Source organism: Akebia trifoliata, chromosome 12 (assembly GCF_017979445.1).
Source record: "Akebia trifoliata isolate Shusen 1 chromosome 12, ASM1797944v1, whole genome shotgun sequence".
NCBI classification, from domain to species: domain Eukaryota; kingdom Viridiplantae; phylum Streptophyta; class Magnoliopsida; order Ranunculales; family Lardizabalaceae; genus Akebia; species Akebia trifoliata.
In genome coordinates, this window is record NC_141386.1 from 14,495,623 (window position 1) to 14,516,592 (window position 20,970).

Genomic DNA, 20,970 nt, shown 5'->3' on the forward strand with positions numbered 1-20,970 from the left:
ATTTGGAATCAAAATCTCAAGGCAAAAGCATTTGGGCCCACTTTGGAATGCCCTAACACTTTGGAATGCCCTAATCCTTTGGAATGCCCTAATCCTTAACTCATATTCTCCTCTTTTGTCTTTTTGTGCAAAGAAAAGTGGAGGCTACTTTTAGACTCTTCTACACACATTTTTCTCTATAAATAGAGCCTTCATTTCTAGAGAAAGGGTCCCATCTTGGTTCTCTTATCCAAGACTCCTTTAATCTAAGGCTCTTTGCCTATTCTCTTATTTTTTGTATTTTCATTTTCTAGTTATTTTCTTTTGGTTAACTAGTCTTGTAAGAAGTAGAAGAATAAGAAGTTGTAATTTTCTCCATGAAATGAAGAAAAGTTCTTTCATCTCTTGTCTTCCCTCTCTTGCAATGACATTAGGCTAAGTTCCCCTCCATTGGAGAGTGGAAAAGCCTAGAGCAAGTTCTTGTGTTATTTCTAATTTTATGCCTTTCTTTTATTTAAAATGCTTATGAATTTCTTTAAGTTTCTCGCACATTTTATTCTTAATATAGATACTTTATGCTTAGATTAGATCAAGATAAAGTATGCTTAAATTAGATAATTTGTAGTAAGAAGTTCTCAAGAAATTCTACTTTGTTTTTGTTCCTTTATTTCATTTTAATTGCAAAACTTTCCGATCTAAGGAGCTAACACCAAGCCCTTATGATTGAGTTATAAAAAGGCTAGAGACTAGAAATTGCTCATTAACTTGTTTTAGGTAGATCCACCTCCAATGGTGTTTTAATTCATAAGTTTACTTGCTTTTAATTTCATTTACTATAGTTTATTTTCTAGCAATTTTACATCTTCTTATAAGTTCAAAAATACAAAGAAAAACAGTTTTAATTCTTTTTAGTTAATTTGAATTTTATCTTCTTAGCTTAATTCTATTCCTCCTTTCTCTTGGGTTCGATCCTCTACTTGCCCCACAAGTAAGGTAAACATAAGATTATTATTAACTCCGGTGAGAAGAACAACGATAGTCTCATCAGTTGTGTTGGAGACGTGGGTTAGAGGAGTCTGTTGGAGAAGGTTGAGAAGAAGAAGTTGTTGGGGAAGAAGAACAGAGAATTAGAGAAGAGTGCCCACATTTCTTTCTTTTTCTTTTTTTTTATTTATTTTTTTTTTTTTTGAAGAGTGGAGGGGGGGCGGAGATCCTATGTTACTCGTACTACGATAGCCTACCGTCGTTGAGTTGTGATTGGTTGATGAGTTTTATTTTGGATTTTAAATTTTGATTTTATTTTTAATCCAATTTTGAATTGAATTTGAATTGGTAGATTTCGATTAAATTTTTATTTGAGTCGACATTTTGATTTGAATTTTAATTTGATGTTAAAATTTAATTTGAATTTTGATTGGTTGTTGGTCGATTTTATTTTATTTTGATTGGTTGATCAATTCGATTTTAATTTTACATTGTAATTGGTTGAATGATTTTTAACTTGATTTTCAATTTGATTTTGATTTTGATTTTATAATTTAAACTTAATTTTTATTTTGTATTTTAATTAAAATTTTATTTTATTTACAATTTTAAATTGATTTTAAATTTTAGATTTTAATTGGATTTTAGTTTAATTTTCAATTTGAATTTTATTTTGATTTTCAGTTTGAATTTGATTTGAATTTTTAATTTTCTTTCTGAGTTAAATTTTATTTTAATTTTCAATTTTCAATTTATTTTGATTTTCGGTTTGAATTTGATTTTCTTAGAGATCGGGGTCTCTATGTTAGAGTTGGATATTGAGGGGCATTTTGATCATTTTTATGATTTTTCCTAAATTTCTCTATTTTCGTCGATTTGGGTCCTGTTAGACTTGAAATCACATTCTGAGTGCAATGGAGGTGCCTTCGAGATTTTTCAGAGGTCCGAAATTTATGAGGGGTATTTTCGTCATTTTATTGATTTTTCTTGAATTTCTCTATTTTCGTTGATTTAGATCCCGTTAGATTCGAAATCACATTTTGAATGCGATGGAGGTACTTTCGAGATTTTTCGAAGGTCCAAAATTTATTAAGGGTATTTTTGTCATTTTATTGATTTTTTATGATTTTTCTTGAATTTCTCTGTTTTCGTTGATTTGTGTCCAGTTAGACTCGAAATCACATTCTGGGTGCAATGGAGGTACTTTCAAGATTTTTCGGATGTCTGAAATTTACGAGGGGTATTTTCATCATTTTATTAACTAATTTTTTATGATTTTTATAAATTTTAACGTGAGGCTTCTTTCAGTCCCTGTGCAATTATTTCTAAGTCTCAAAGTCATATTTTCCTAAAGTAACGAAGTCTCTAAGTTATCGAATTGTGTATCGAACCTAAGCGTACGTGCTTGCTAAGTCAGGCGTAAGATGTTGCGATCCTAAGCGTGCGTAAACTTCTATGTCGAGTCGTGACGAGTAGGGGGATGAAAAGAAATTAGAAACAGAAGGAAACCAGAACAGTACTCACAGGCCTTCGAGTTATTTATACTCATCATTAGGAATCCACAACAACCGGGTGACGAATTGTCAAATTTGGCAGATGCAAAAATGAGGTGTCTACAAATACAACCCTTTTTTTCTTCTTTTACTCTTCTAATATTCTTCCACTTGCTTCAATTCTCATCCATGCTTGCCTAAGCATCTACTAATGGCCAAAAATGTTTCTTATTTTAGACATAAATAAGATGTGGTAATTTGTATTGTATACCAACTGGAAAAGTCTTTCTGAGAGTGTGGTCAGGGGATGCGGCGTCCATAGTGGGAGTGATTTATCAATCATAGCTGCCCCCATGGATATGTACATCCTAGGGTGGAGTTGGATGAGTTAGCCATTGAGACAGTAGAGGGTGAGTCTAGCCCAAATTTTGATGATATGATTTGGTTGGACTAAGTCAAGAGGAGTGACAAGATAGAGGTTTTTGGCAAGGTATTTAGAAGACTTCACAAGGTACATAGACAGATTCAAAGATTTTAGGTTACCTTGAGGAGCTACGAGTCCGAGAAAGAACCATGAAGCAAGAAAGCCATGATGATTAGATGGGATGACTAGATATAGTAGGATAACATAGGTTAAATTAGTTTAGTTTCACTTGTGTTGTCTTTCTGTATGAACTTGGTATAATCTTACCATGCATATAGTTATATACATTTTCTTTAAGCTTAATGAAATTACCAATGTTCATTCCCTTATTTACTAATTATTGTCATCCAGACTTATTGGAATTTTACACCATGTAGGTTGAATTTAATAGTGTGTGTTTCACCAACATAACCTATGAACTATTTTTCGTGGTTATGATCACAGTAATTTTTATAGTGCGTATGGCATCACACAACATGATCACGATTAATATGGCAGATACAATCAAGGTTATGAAAACGGTGATTAGTGTGTTGTATAATTTCAGGGGACATTGTCTATGTAACAACTTGTCTAAGGTAATATCCAACCCACTTATTTTCCTTATTCAATTCATTATTCTCTACATATTTCTTTAGAAATGATATATTGAGGACAATATATAATTTAGGTTTGAAGGTGTAGGGTTGGATTTGAAAAAAATATTTATTTGTTTTTGTTTTTTATTATCTTTTCAAAAATCTAGAAAAAATCAAAATTTTCAAAAACATTTTGTCAACTTTGTTATATTATTTTCAAGGTCTTAGCCTATATTTTTATGCACTTGGTTAAAATCTTAAAACAGTCCTCGGTTGGAGGCTTTGATCTTGAGTCCCGTTAGTGTTTCTCTTAAGCAAATAATATAACATAGTTACCTTAAGCTTGTAAGTTACTTTTGACATAGTTACCTTATGCTTGAATTGAGTGAGTTCTACCTCACTTTTTCCTAGGGTGTTAGGGAAGATCAGGTCTAATAAACTTTGACTTCCTTGTTCATTTGGTTGGTTAGTTAGAAGAAAACCATAACTGCGTCAGTACGTCTTAGATAGGAACCAATGAATTCGACTGGGTACCTTGAAAATGACTACTTGCTTTTCTTTGGAAAAAAAGTGAAAAATGTAAATAAAAAAAATTAAGAACAAAAGAGAAAGTAAAGTGATAGAAGAAAGAAAAAATCCCAAACAAAACAAAAAAGAAGAAAAGAAAATGGAAAATGTAGAATGTTTCAGTAGGATGAAAACCATCAAGAGTAAAAAAACATGAGTTAATTGAAACATCAAAGATAAAAATCCTTAGAGGTATTAAAGTCAATATCCACACTTCAAACTACCCCAACATGATGCTTAGTTTGGAGTTAAACCTTAGGTTAACCCAACCACTCCTAATTAAATTGGAGATTAGTTATCACTCTAAGAAACCAAACCTCAAGGGTTTCTAAGTCAACATTACATTCACAGATAATGATAATTGAAGTCTAAGATTTGCTAAGAAGATAAATAGTTATTGGGACTCTATACCAAATATTACACCCAAATGACTGATAAATCAACATTGACCAGTATTTTTTAATATAAGTTTTGACTTTAATTATTATACTTCAGAAATGCACGAATTTTGTGGGTATATTCACTACAAACCCTCAAGAATCAAACTCATTCACTATGAGTAATCTAAGGGTTTAAGGGCTTGTCGCATTTGCTAAATGCAGTCGAGAGCCCTATGAAAATGATAATTTTTTCTTTACTTGTATTTTCTTTTTACTTTCACTAGGGACTAGAAAAGTTTTGGGGGGCTATGATCAATGTCTTAAAACATTGATTTTAATACACTTCATCAAGATTTTTATCATATTCCTAACCACTTTTGTACCATAATTAGCAAATAATCTTGCATATGTCTATGTCACCACTCTACAAGTGTTATCATATTAAATAGGCATACTTGCACAAATAATTGAATAGTCTGGAAAAATCTAATGATCATTGTTTCGATTGTGCCGGATTGAAATCAAGATTTTTATCATACTCCTAGCCACTTTTGTACCATAATTAGCAAATAATCTTGCATATGTCTATGTTATCACTTTACATGTTTTATCATATTAAATAGGCATAATTGCACAAATAATTGAATAGTCTGAAAAAATCTAATGATCATTGTTTCGATTGTCCATGATTGAAATCAAAAGATGAAAGCAATTCAAACACATCAGAGCAATCAAGAAAAGATAAGAAAGTAACGGACCAAAAAGCAACCATTTCCGACACACTTTCACCGTGCCACGATGGACCCGAACTGCTCCACGGTGGAAGGGTGATCAATCAGGGTGAAATTACATGGCCATGCTTCACATGTCAGGGTGATCTGATTGTTGATGATCACATGTACTAGATCCTTCTAGAAATCGAGAATTGCTTATGTAAACACCCCAATTTGAACGGGCCCTCACTCGAAAGGGACCAAAAACAATGTTTTTTCGATAAATTTGGCCAACGAGCCTTGAAGGCCCGAAGCATTAAAATTTGACATTTTTTCCCAAATCCAAGCCTCTAACACCTCTCAATCGGTTAGTAGGTCCACCAAAAAGATTCGGCATACTCCCATCTACACCGCTCCATTCGAAATATCGATTTTCCGACAAAATAGGCCAACGGGCCTCTAAGGCCCAAAACATTAAAAAATGACAGTTTTGATTAAATCAATGCCCCTAAGACCACCCAATGGTCTAAGGGACCCATCAAAGGGACCAGACTCATCCCACGTTATCCCAACCTTCACACTTACATCCAAAAATCGATAACGGGCCTACAAAAGTTCGATTTGCTAACACGTGGCATTTTTTATCAAATCAATGATTTCAAAAACCCAAAAAAAAATTAATAAATTAGAAAATGTGAGACTTGGGACACCTACCCTTCATCTACCTTCCACCGCTCCATCTCAGAATTCGTAAAACACCCTAAACCTATTCAAGGCCCATGGACCCTCAAATCTACAAAAATCAACTTCCCACTTTACCCTTAACCTAAAATTGTTCTCATTTCACCCTAACCCTAAATTGAAATCACCCTCAAAAGTCCAACCCACAAATACATCTTATCTAAATCAAAATAGCCCACAACCCTCTAAAAAGCCCAAGCCCAATATATTAAAAATCTGCAAATCATTATCCATACTCAATCCATTATCCAACCCACCACCCTAACCCATCATCCATTACCCACATCAACCAATCACCTTCCCAACATCAAAAGATGACACATGTCATCACCACCTTCCACCTCCCTCATCTAATCACCTACCCCCATCACCATTCTCTAAATACTCCATCTAAACCATATCACCTCCTAACAAAATCACCTCAACCCATACCCTACCCTAACCTACCATATCCCTATTCTCTAACATCATCAACCACCTACACCTCAACCCATACCCTAATCCATCATCATTCTCTAACATCATCAACTACCCACATCTCCACCCATATCCCTTACAAATCAACCCATCACTTTCCCTTAAAACACTCCAACAAAATCACCTCAACTCATACTTCCTTCATCATCAATCAACGAACCCACACCCTTTTCTCTAATCAAACAATTCTCATCAACCAATCTCATTCCCTCACCCTCTCATCATGATTGCCACATGGCATCATCTCCTTTATTCTCCCAAAAACCAACCAACCAACCAATCTCTTACACTATCCATCCCTCCACCTTACCCTTTTTATCAACCTAACACTCATTCCCTAAACAACTCTCTTACACCCTCACTCCTCCCATCAACCATCACTCATCTTATCCCACCCAACACTCTACCTAAATGGATTAGGGTAGGATCCAAACTATTTGGGTTGAAATACAATCCATTTCCATTCTTTACAAAACTACCCCTAAATTCACTCCAAATTTCATACTCCCACCTTCTACAAACCATGCCATTACCCATTCTCTCAACCTTCACCCCATTATACCCCTAAACCTCCTCCAAACATCTATAAATACCTCCCCTCTCATCCCAAAAAGGGTTACCAAGTCTTCCTAAGAAAAAAAATCTATTCTTTCTACTCATCCTCACTACTCTCTCATATCATATTCTAAAAAGAAAGGTTTCCTTCTCAACTCACTAAGGACTCAAGAGAAGTTAAAATAAGAAGAAAAAGTATAAGAAAAGAAGAACTTGAAGCTTCAAGGTGGGTTCAAAGCACCCCCCCCCCTCTCTCTATCCTCTCCTTCTCCCCCTTCTAATGCCCCCTTCTATTCTTTTATTTTTATTTGTTAGACGAGTGGACCCCAAGGCTAAAGGATCATGAGGGTCATTTCCATCAATGAAATGACCCTATGATCAAGCCAAAAATGAACCCCTATCAAGAGTACAAACACTTCCACGTGGCACTTTATTTTTCGATGTTTCTTAAAATCAAAATGATTGAATTATGTTGAGGTTACCGCCACTTGGCGGGGAGAAAGGGGTGCCTAACACCTTCCCTTTTCTCCAACCAAATCGGTTACCCGAATCTCTAGGTTCGATCAATCCTTATCCATTGTGAGTCACTAACGCCAAAAATGTCACTTTTTTTGCAAAAAATATACATCGGGTGACCATTCACACCCACTTACAACTTGAATGGTGGCGACTCCAAATCATCGTAGATGTGGCCGTCGTAATGACGAAAACCACGTATCTACAGCTGACGACTCCACTGGGGACCTTTGGTTCATCCCTCGTGACAAACTCGGTCATTTTGAAAAAAAAAATAGATTTTTCTTTTACTAATGTTGTGTGTTGGTTGTTGTTTGTGTGTTTTTCTATTTTGAGTTTTCATTCCGATGATCACATTGAAAATTTACTTATATTTTTGTTTTACTTCATTATGATATTTATAAGGGGGTCGATGAAAACAATGAATAAAAATGCACATGTGCACTTGCGAGCATAGCCTCACTTCCAAGCCACCCCACCCTCAATATATATAAGCCTCGATGCTTAGTAGTTCTACGCTTGAGATCGTTATTTCAAGTGTCGGGAATGAACACATCAAACCCGATCACCAACCAACGACGTGTGTACTTTGGTATGCATCGAGGTTTGAAGATCGGGTAGCCGTGAAGCCACCTATGACACTCATGCATGTGCCCGGCTAGATGAGTTAGAACACAAATTTAATGTTACATCAACCCCCAAAGCAATGTTGTATGCAATTATTGTGGTCGGGCCTCGAAGCCCAAGTTGTAAGCCCAAAAGTGGCAATTAGATCATAGGTTTATTTTACTTTCATTTTACATCCCCTTAGGTAAAAGGGAGGGAATGCTTGTTGCATCATGTTCAAAAAAAAAAAACAGAGAACAAAAGACCCAAAAACAAGGGAGACATGGAAGCTAGGGACAAAGAAACAGTTCTGTGAAAATTCCAAAAACTGGATTTCGTTCTGGTCCGTGTCCATGGCACGGATGGACCAAAATGTACTTCATCCGTGTTGGTAACACGGTTGAAACAATGACTACTTTAACCATGTTCTGAGCACGGTTGAAACAGTGAATGTCTCATCTGTACCCAAAACACGGATAACAGAATGAGCATTACATCCGTGCCATTAACACGGACCAGAGTGAACTCGACCCTATAGAGTAAACTCAACAGTCCATTTTGAAGGGGGCCACTTACAATTGATCAAACATTGATGACCCTTAGAAAAAAAAATCCCAAGTTTTGGACAAATTAAATAAAATGGATCTTTGTTAGCCAATGTTTTCGAAAATAAAACAAAAAAAAATGAAAAAAAAGGGGGGGAAGAATTTACGGATTTTCCAACTCGAAACAATTTTGTGAATCGGGCCCCCGCTTGTGTCCATTTAAACTGGGCCCGCAATCCGAACCATCCCAACTAGGTCCACGACCCAGATCCAATCCAACTAGGTCCACGACCCATATCTATATCCAATTGGATCCACGACCCAGACCCATTTTCAACTAGGTTTACGACCCAGATCCATTTTCAACTGGGTTCAAGATCCAGATCCAATCTAACTGGGTCCACGACCCAGATCCAATCTAACTGGGTCTACGACCCAGATCTATATCCAATTGGATCCACGACCCAGACCCATTTTCAACTAGGTTTACGACCCAGATCCATCTCAATTGGGTCCCCAACCCAGATCCATTTTAACTGGGTTCCCGACCCAGATCCACTTAAACTGGGTTCACGACCTAGACCCATTCCAAACTAGGTCCTCGACCCAGAGCCATATCCATACCAACTGGGTCCACGACCCAGATCCACTACAACTGGGTCCAAGACCCAGATCCATATCAACTGGGGCCACAACCTAGATCCGTTTCGATTGGGTCTAAGACCCAGATCCACTACAAACCGGATCCATATCCAACTTCGAACCAAGTCCACGGTCTAACAAAGATAACAACCGATCAATCGACTCAAATGCATTTAACTTTCAAAACAAAAAAAAAAAAAATTTAAGCACCAATTGCAGTCCTTGATCAAAGTCGGTGCCTAGAAAGATCTTATCCTGTTGATACGAGGGGGATAGACTACGTCTATTCAGGGAATAAGGTGATTTAAGAGTACCATTGTGCGCCACCTCTTCCTTGGAGATCTGCCTGGCAGACGGTGATTTCAGATAACTGAATTGGATGCTATCAAAACATGGGTGTTCCAACTCGATTTATCTCAGAAATTACTTTTTCAAAATATTTTCTCGACTCCGTGTCGATGCCAGCCCCGTGCTGATGAAACTACCTTTTTCAAAATATTTTCCCGACTCCGTATCACTGCGAGCCCCGTGCTGATGAAACTACCTTTTTTAAAACATTTTCCCGATTCCTTGTCGGTGCCAGCCCCATGCTGATGAAACTATCTTTTTCAAAACGTTTTCCCGACTCCGTGTCGATGCCAGTCCCGTGCTGATGAAACTACCTTTTTTCAAAACGTTTTCCCGACTTCCGTGTCGATGCCAGCTACATGCTGATAAAATTACTTTTCAAAATGCTTTCCCGACTCCATGTCGATGCCAGCTCCGTGCTGATGTCAACTCCGTGTTGATACCGACTCTGTGTCGATGCCAGCTCCGTGTTGAGATAATTACTTTTCAAAATATTTTTCCCGACTCCATGTCGATGCCAGTTCCGTGTTGATGAAATTACCTTTTCAAAATGTTTTCCCGACTCCGTGTCGATGCCAGCTCCGTGCTGATGAAAATATTTTTCAAAATATTTTTTCCGACTCCGTGTCGATGCCAGCTCCGTGGTGATGCCAACTCCGTGTTGATGCCAACTCTGTGTCGATGCCAGCTCCGCGCTGAGCTAATTCCATTTTCAAAAATATTTTACCGACTCCGTGTCAATGCCAGCTCCGTGCTGATGTAATTCTTTTGTAAAATATTTTACCAACTCCGCGTTGATGCCGGCTCTGCGCCGAGAAATTATCTTTTCAATAAACAACTTTACCTGATCTAATAAAACATCATGCATCTTCATTTTTTGTAAACAAGATTGTAACGCTTGGTCTTCTGTACCCACAGGTGGCCAAACGAAAGAAATACAAGCAGCTAGAAGTGCCTCCCTATTTCCTCAGATCGTCTACCGTTACCGTGAGTTCTTCTGAATCAGCACAACCTCCAGTGACCGAAGCATCAGGTATCGACCCGCAAATAACAGCACTATTAAAGATAATTGAGAGGCAAAAAAAGATAGTAAGTACTGTGTTAGCCAATGCCAGCATCCTACAAGCTCAAACGATACAGCAGCACGCATCCGGGTCGAATCAAGAGTTACCCGAGCAACCTCCACAGGGAACACAGACCACAATGCCACCTGCAATACTAGAATACCAAGGGCCTCCGCTCTATATCCCACAGAATCGACCACCCCCTGTGGTCATTCCCGATGATGAATGTGAATACAGGGCTACGAAAGCCAAAAGCGCAATAGATGAAAAATTGGCTCAACAAATCGAGTCTTTACAAGAAGAAATGAGGAGGATGAAAGGCCTCAATACTATGAGTGGGACTCGGTTTAAGGACCTCTGCTTTTACCCAAATGCACAGTTGCCGGTCAAGTTCAAATGTCCGGAGTTTGAGAAGTACAGTGGGGTGGGATGTCCTCTGTCACACTTGAAACTATATTGCGGATCTATGTGCCAATATGGCGAGGATGACAGATTACTAGTGCAGTTGCTCCAAAGAAGTTTAACGGGGCCAGCACTCAAATGGTTTTCTGGGTTGGACCACACTCTTATTAAGAATTGGCAGGACCTGGCAGAAATATTCTAGCATAATTACCGATTCAATACGGATGTTGGTCTAGATCGGAACGACATGGCCAAAATAACACGAAAGCAAAAGGAGACGGTGAAAGAGTATACACAGAGGTGGCGAGAGTCAGCTTCACAAGTAAGGCCTGCGATGACCGAACAAGAGTTGAACACCACGTTCATCTCGACACTAAGACACGCCTTCTATACTCATCTGGTGGGGCACACCACAGGCACATTCTCGAACCTGGTACAAGTGGCGAATCGGGTCGAGGACGGGATCCGAACCGGTCTGATCTTCGATTTCACGAGCCTAGGGGCAACTACTGGAATCCCATCTCAAAGAAAGCCAGTGCCTACGGGAAAGAAAAGGGAAGAAACTCAGGTCAATAACGTACAGCCGAATCGACCCCTCTTCATCCCTTCACTAGCACCAAGACCACAAGCACATTCAACTTCATAGGCACCAACACCGCCAACATGGAACCCTCCACCTCAAAACCAATTCAGGGCAAATCCTCCACCAGTTGCACAGTAGGCACCACTATATGGGCAGAACCAGTAGGCACGACCCAATAGAGTAAATAGAGTATTTACCAGGTTACCCATGACACTATCAGAATTAATGCCAATCTTACTCAGGCGTGAGTATCTTGCAAAACGTCCGCCAAATCCTGAGGCTGCCAAAGGGCCAGGGTACAACCCCAATTTATTCTGTGAATTCCACATGGGTGCACCAGGGCACTCTACAGACCAATGCTGGCAGCACAAGCATCAAGTACAGAACCTGATCGATAAAAAGGCTCTCATCCTAGATGGGCCTGCCAACCCACCCCAACAACAGAACATCAATCAAAACCCCCTACCTACTCACAATGGAGAGGGGAGTGAGCACAGGGTAAATGTCATCTGCGGAGAACTCGATTTCAACCCTTCAAATTTGATAGCACCCATTGGGACAAAAATCAGGGTCCACCTAACCCAGAAATCCAAGGCGTCAACGGTTAACACGGTCAACCACTACACAACCAACGCATCCCAAAATTCACTGCCACCACTCAGATTGGCCGACCTCACCATCCATCCCACTCATCAGAATATGACTACTCGACCACCCTTAGTCATACCTTACGGATCACCCCATCATCAAAATTCGACCCGGCTTCCCCTTGTCATACCCTATGCACTACCATATTCTCAAGGATCAACTCGACCCCCTCTTCACATACCACACACTTCGTCTCCACGTCCACCACTCGTCATTCCATATACTCCATCAGCTACTCACGTAACTCCTCCTACTACCACTGCCTCCAAACCATCACCACTACCCCTCATTCTCAACATGAAACCTGATCCACCTCCCATAACCATATGCTCACCTAAACCATTCCCCTATAGCTCCGATCAGGCAGTCCCCTAGAGCTATGAGACCACTATCACCACAACAGCGGGGGTCAAAATAATGAAGGAAACGATAGTGACTGATATCGACCATATGACAAAGGTAGGAAAATGTCAAACATTATCAGAAAGTTGGAAAGAAACAAAAGAGACAGCAAAAGAGGTGACAGATGAAGAAAAAAAGAAATCGAAGGGAAAGGGTAAGCTGTATAAGGATGAGAAGACGGAAGAAAAAGTGAAGGTGACAGACAAGGAAGCTGCAGACTTTATTAAGCTCGTTCTCAAGAGTGAGCATAATATAGTGGACAGATTGAACAAGCAGCCAGCTCAAATCAGTATCCTTGGACTGATGCAAAAATTGGAAGAGCGCTACTGAGAGTTCTGGGGAGATCACATGTACCCGCAACCACCTCGCCGGCGCAGTTGGAACAACCAATCGGTAAGATCATGGCCCCAATCCTATTATTTTCACAGAGAATGAATTTACGCCCGAGGGACCGGGGCACGTCGAGCCGCATTACTTAACGTCTATCCGCTTGAAACCTTCCAGAAACTCAACGCTGATTGGTCGCATGTGAAACCCAACAACAAGGTTGTTCGAGATTTTGATAGCTCAAGAAGGGATTCATTGGGAGAAGTAGACCTACCTATCACGATAGGCCCGTGCACCTTTGAGGTAACATTTGAAGTTATGGAGATACCGACAACCTTCAATTTGCTACCAGGCAGGCCGTGGATTCATATAGCAGGGGCCGTACCTTCTTCTCTACACTAGAGAGTCAAATTCATCATGGGATAGAGAATGATATCAGTACTGGCAGAGAACTTGATCCCGGCTGGCAGAGCTCCGGACGTGCCGTTTATTGATATAGAGATGACGAAGGACAAGGCACTCTACCATTCATACCAATTCGCTGCTGTCAATCACATCGAGAAAGGAAATGAGAAGATAAGGGCAAGGCTATCAAGAACAAATCTGATGATTGGTCGGGTTATGAAAAGGGCAGGTTATCGACCCAAACAAGGGTTGGGACCAGGAGGGAGAGGGAGAGCTACACCGATCAAAGCAAGAAAGCGTACTCCTTATTTTGGTATGGGATTTAGGACCACAAAAAGGGATATTACAGAAATAAATGATAAGAAAAAAGAACTTCGACTAGAGAGAAGACAAAACCGTGAATCGAACATCTGGAATCTAGGCCCAGTCCCTCACATCAGTGTTAGCTTCCCAAGATCACATGCCAGACCCGACAGTTTATCAGAATCACAACCAGCGAAGAAGCCGAAAAGGGTAAATGTTGCACCAATGCACATTCAAGAAGACCAAGTCGTTGAGTCCCAAACATCCTTCATAGAAGGCATTGATGTTCTATTCAGTAGGGATTCCGATGGAAGTCTATCAGAAACAGCTCAAGAATCCACCAAAGTGGAGGTCACTACCAACCAAGGAAACAACTCACCATTTTCAATGGGGATTGACTGGGTATCAGTCGTCATCCCACCAAGTTTGGGGGGGACTATGCCCCAATCTGACAACCATCAGGCGGAGATCATGGTCATCTCCGAACCACCATCCAAGTCATCCCACGAATCACCTGCTCATCTCATCTGCCCCCTCAGAGAAGGGAAGATATTACACAACTGGGAGGAATTCCCATTGACACTTGAGGCTGTAGAGGCCTCATAAAAAAAAGCCATTAGTCGAATCTAGTTTACCTGAGGATCATAACGAGCCCTCGTCCTCGGCTAAACACTATTTTGGGGGCTCCTTATCTTTATTAACGAATTTGCATGATTGTTCTTCTTATTTCAGGTATTCAGAAAATCACAAAAAAACAAATATTTCTCAAAAAGCAAAAAAATCAAAAATTTCTCAAAAATCAAAAAATCAAAAAGTTTTCAAAATTGCAAAAAAAACAGATATTTTCCAAAAATCAAAAAAGGAGTTTTCAAGGGATCTGTCTCCATCAAATGAGTATCCAGATAAAACAGAATTTGAAAGGGATGAGTATGATTTCGATCTTGAACTCGACTTCGACCTCATGGAGATAGAAGAAGAGTCTGAGGACGAAATGGAATACCCACTCAAAGAAATCAAAGATTTGATAGAACGTCACGAGAGAGGTGTTCATCCAAACATCGAGGATACAGACTCAATCAATCTTAGTACCGAAGAGGACCCACGAATTGTCAAGATTGGAACCTTGTTGACGTCACAGCAAAAAGAAGATATGGTCGAATTCCTACAAAAATATCAAGACATCTTCACATGGTCGTACAGGGATATGCCGAGTTTAGATACAGATCTGGTTGTCCACAAACTACCCATTGCTTCTGGAAGTAAGCTAATCAAGCAAAAACTGAGAAGACTGAAGCCAGAATGGACCCTTAAGGTCAAAGATGAGGTTAGGAAGCAGTTTGAAGCAGGGTTTCTTGTAGTTTCTACGTACCCAGAATGGCTAGCTAACATTGTACCAGTACCCAAGAAGGACGGAAAAGTACGCATGTGTGTTGACTACCGAGACTTGAACAAAGCCAGTCCTAAGGATGATTTTCCACTACCACACATCGACACTCTAGTCGATAGTACAGCAGGGCATGGCATGTTTTCGTTTATGGATGGTTTATCAGGCTACAACCAGATAAAAATAGCAAAAGAAGACCAAGAAAAGACTGCATACATCACACCGTGGGGTATTTTCCACTACAAAGTCATGCCATTCGGGCTGAAAAACGCAGGGACGACTTACCAACGGGCAATGACCGCATTATTCCATGATATGATCCATAAGGAAATGGAGGTGTAGATAGATGACATGATCGCTAAATCCGGCATTGAAGAAAACCACCTGGTAAATCTCAAGAAGTTATTCGACAGGCTGAGGAAGTACGGCTTAAGGCTAAATCCGACAAAATGTGTGTTCGGGGCAACATCGGGCAAGCTACTGGGATTCATCGTCAGTAGAAGGGACATTGAAATAGAGCTGGCAAAGACTAAATATATCCTCGAAATGAAGGTACCCGTTACAGAGAAAGACGTTCAGGGCTTTTTGGGGAGAATACAATACATCAGTCGGTTTATAGCGCAACTCATGCCTATCTGCGAGCCAGTCTTCAAGCTACTGAGGAAAGACACGCCAAAAAGGTGGAACAAGGACTGTCAGGAAGCGTTCGACAAAATCAAGCAATATTTGCTCAATCCACCAGTCCTACTTCCTCCTACTCCAGGGCGACTTCTGCTGATGTACATCTCAGTGCAAGAAACATCTATGGGGTGTGTGCTAGGGCAACACGATGAATCGGGACAGAAGGAACAGGCCATCTACTATCTCAACAAAAAATTCACCGATTACGAAGCGAAATACTCAACACTTGAGAAGACTTGCTGTGCATTAGTCTAGGCATCCCAACGACTGCGTCATTACTTGCTCGGCTATTCGACTATGCTTATCGTCAGGATGGACCCACTAAAATACCTATTCGAAAAACCAGCACTAACAGGCTGCACAGCAGAATGACAGTTATTGTTATCTGAGTTCGACATCACCTATGTCACTCAAAAAGCCATCAAAGGGCAAGCCATCGCTGACCACCTCGCAGAGCACCCGTTGCCAGACTACGAGCCGCTAAAAACAAACTTCCCGGATGAAGCTATATTATTTACTGAGATTGAAAACGACGATAATGATGAAGAACCAGGCTGGAAGATGTACTTCGACGGAGCAGCCAATCAGAAAGGAAATGGAATAGGGGCAGTATTGATTAAACCAGATAGGTCCCATGTACCGATCGCAATCAGGTTGAAGTTCCAATGCTCAAACAACAAGGCTGAATACGAAGCATGCATAGCAGGGTTAAAAGCAACACTAGATCTCGAGGTAGATGAGATTGATGTTTTCGGAGATTTAAGCTTAGTAGTCTACCAGACGACTGGAGAATGGAAGACTCGGGAACAGAGACTGGTCCCTTACCACGAGTATCTAGAGGAACTAAGCTCACACTTTGACAGAATCTCATTCACCTACATGTCAAGAGCTAAGAACCAATTCGCCGATGCACTAGCTACACTTGCTTCCAAGATTAGTATTTCAGAAGATCTGGTCATCAACCCAATTGAGATTGGAATTCAAGACGAGCCAACCTATTGTCTATCCGTCGAAGTAGAAGAACCTGAAGAAAAGCCTTGGTACTCGGACATCAGTGCATATCTCGAAGATCGAACCCTTCCCTCGGATGCAACCTCAAATGATGGCAGAACCATTCAGAAATTAGCAGGGCAATTCTTCTTAAGCAATGGTATTCTGTACAAGAAGTTGCACCACGAGGTCTTGCTCCGATGCGTGACAGAAACAGAAGCAAAGCGATTAATGGTCATATGCAAAGCGATTAATGGAGTCTGTGGACCTCACATGAATGGTCATATGCTGGCAAAAAAGATTATGCAAATGGGGTACTATTGGTCGACAATGGAGAGTGACTGCTATCAGCATGTCCGTAAATGCCATTTATGCTAAATATATGCCAACAAGATCAATGCTCCACCATCAGAATTGCATAACATGACTACGTCTTGGCATTTTTCACTCTGGGGAATGGACGTCATCGGGCCAATCTCACCTAAAGCTGCAAATGGGCATCGCTTCATCTTAGTGGCCATCGATTACTTCACCAAGTGGGTAGAAGCTGCTTCATATGCCAACGTCACTAAAAGTAATGTCATGAAGTTTGTCAAGAACAACATTGTATGCAGATATGGGCTTCCCAGCGGACTTGTGACTGATAATGCCAAGAATTTCAAAAACGGAGATATGATCAAGATGTGCGAAGATTTCCAAATTACTCATCACAATTCTGTACCCTACAGACCTAAGATGAACGGAACAGTCAAAGCAGCCAACAAGAATATCAAGAAAATTATCGAGAAGATGCAGTCACGTACAAAGATTGGCACGACATGTTGCCTTTTGCACTTCACGCCTATCGAACCTCGTTCAAAGCCTCGACTGAGGCAACTCCATATTCACTGGTCTATGGAATGGAAGCAGTCTTACCTGTAGAGGTCGAGATCCCTTCTCTCCGGATCTTAAAAGAAGCAGAGTTGGATGAAACTGAATGGATTCAAGCTCGATTTGATCAACTAAATCTGATTGAAGAAAAATGACTTGCAGCCATCTGCTACTGACAGATCTATCAACAACGAATAGCTCGTGCCTATAATAAGAAAGTCAAGCCTAAAGATTTCTCACCGGGAAACCTTGTTCTGAAGAAAATTATGCCAATCCAATCAGACCGAACTATGAGGGACCATTCATCGTGAAGAAGGTGATGACGGGAGGAGCTCTGATCCTTACGGAGATGGACGGACAAGTCTTCCCGCAACCGATCAATGCTGACACTGTCAAGAAATACTACGCCTAAGAACTGATCCTTAGATGACAAAAGGCCATCCTTGATATCCTGAACAAACTAACCCTAGTCAACCCTTTTGAGCCATCACGTTCATTTCTTAACCTAAGACTGGGATAAGTCAACAATTCCAAAAAAAAATGACAAAAAAAAAAAAACATCGAAGTACTCCTGGCCCACATGAGGATAAACTGTGAACGGCTAAAAATACAAAAAAAAAGAAGTCAAAAACTCGGACACTTGATCTGAGCTCGACCCAAATCTCCAGCCTAAACAAGTTCGAGAGACGCTGGAAGGAGACACAGATCACCTTTTCAAAACAAAAATAGGCAAACAGGAGCAAGAAAAAGAAGAATAAAATGAAGGCAAACTTACCTCAAACGCGTAAAACCGTAATCTACCCACGCCAAGATGCCTTTCAAAGCTTTAAATCGCTCTCACAAGCACCCAAAGGCCGCACACGTGCTCTGAGTAATCCTAATGACCACGAAGGGTCTAAATCAATTAAATCAGTGAGAAAACGAAGGGGTAAGGAGGAGGATCGCCAAAAGTCGCCAGAGATGAAGAAAAATCGAAGAAAACGGAAGGAAAACCGAAAATGGAAGGGCGCAAGGCTTAAAACGTTTGAAATTCGTACTGGTCCGTGTTACCAGTACGAATAAGACAAAGAATGCGTCATCCGTGTCACTAGCACGGATAAGGGGAAGTTGGTTAGAACCGTGCCTCAAACACGGATGAGATAAGAGTAATGATATCCGTGTTTTAAACACGGGTTAAATCGCTCCAAACGCTATCCGTGCCTCAAGCACAGATCAGTAAAAATCCAAAAATCCAAAAAATCAAATAAAAATCAAAAAATCAAAAATCAAATAAAAATCCAAAAAATCAAAAAATCAAAAATCAAATAAAAATCAAAAAATCAAAAATCAAATAAAAATCCAAAAATCCAAAAAATCAAAAAATCAAAAATCAAATAAAAATCAAAAAAATCCAAAAAATCAAATCAAAAAAATCAAAAAAATCAAAAATCAAATAAAAATCAAAAAACCAAAAGTCAAATAAAAATCGAAAAAATTAAAAAATCAAAAATCAGAAAATTTCAAAAATCCTTGCGAGTTACAATCAATGCCGAATTGCTAAAACACGACTGAAAAATACCCCAACTTCAAAACTCATCCAATCTTCTTCAAATCCAAGGTCTTACACGAGCTCCACGCCATCGAGACCAATGAATCAATAAGGTAACTCTGTCAGACTCCGTGCTTGAGTAACCATTTTCTACAAAAGTCGCCACTTCAATCAGTAATTCAAAGCCGTGTTTTGCAAATTTTATCTGGCCCGTACAAATAGGGGTTTAGTCTATTCTTTGCACGCAATTCCTGTAAAGAAGGGCAGCTGTAGACACCCCAATTTGAACGGGCCCTCATTCGAAAGGGCCCAAAAATAATGTTTTTTCGATAAATTTGGCCAATGGGCCTTGAAGGCCCGAAACATTAAAATTTGACATTTTTGCCAAAATCCAAGCCTCTAACACCTCTCAATGGGTTAGTAGGTCCACCAAAAAGATTCGGCATGCTCCCATCTACACCGCTCCATTTGAAATATCGATTTTCCGACAAAATAGGCCAACGGGCCTCTAAGGCCCAAAACATTAAAAAATGACAATTTTGATTAAATCAATGCCCCTAAGACCACCCAATGGTCTAAGGGACCCATCAAAGGGACTAGACTCATCTCACGTTGTCCCAACCTTCACACTTACATCCAAAAATCGATAACGGACCTAAAAAGCCCGATTTGCCAACACGTGATATTTTTGATCAAATCAATGATTTCAAAAATCCAAAAAAAATTAATAAATTAGAAAATGTGAGACTTGGGACACCTACCCTTCATCTACCTTCCACTGTTCCATCTCCGAATTCGTAAAACACCCTAAACCTATTCAAGGCCCATAGACCCTCAAATCTACAAAAATCAACTTCCCACTTTACCCTTAACCTAAAATTGTTCTCATTTCACCCTAAGCCTAAATTGAAACCATTTGGGTTGAAATACAATCCATTTCCATTCTTTACAAAACTACCCCTAATTTCACTCCAAATTTCATGCTCCCACCTTCTAAAAACCATGTCATTACCCATTCTCTCAACCTTCACCCCATTATACCCCTAAACCTCCTCCAAACATCTATAAATACCTCCCCTCTCATCCCAAAAAGGGTTACCAAGTCTCCCTAAGAAAAAAAAATACTCTCTCTACTCATCCTCACTACTCTCTCATATCATATTCTAAAAAAAAAAGGTTTCCTTCTCAACTCACTAAGGACTCAAGAGAAGTTAAAAGAAGAAAAAAAAAAAAAAAGAACTTGAAGCTTCAAGGTGGGTTCAAAGCACCCACCCCCCTCTCTCTATCCTCTCCTTTTCCTCCTTCTAATGCCCCATTTCTACTCTTTTATTTTTATTTGTTAGACGAGTGGACCCCAAGGCTAAAAGATCATGAGGGTCATTTCCATTAATGAAATGACCCTATGATCAAGCCAAAAATGAACCCCTATCAAGAGTACAAACACTTCCACGTGGCACTTTATTTTTCGATATTTCTTAAAATCAAAATGACCGAATTATGTTGAGGTTACCGCCACTTGGCGGGGAGAAAGGGGTGCCTAACACCTTCCCTTTTCTCCAACCGAACCGCTTACCCGAATCTCTAGGTTCGATCAATCCTTATCCATTGTGAGTCACTAACGTCAAAAATGTCACTTTTTTTACAAAAAATATACATCGGGTGACCATTCACACCCACTTACAACTTGAATGGTGGCGACTCCAAATCATCGTAGATGTGGCCGTCATAATGACGAAAACCACGTATCTACAGCTTATATATAGAACTCATAACCCATTATAAAAAATTTCTTCCATCTTCATTTTCTTTTGGCCTTCTTCCCCAATTAGATTAGG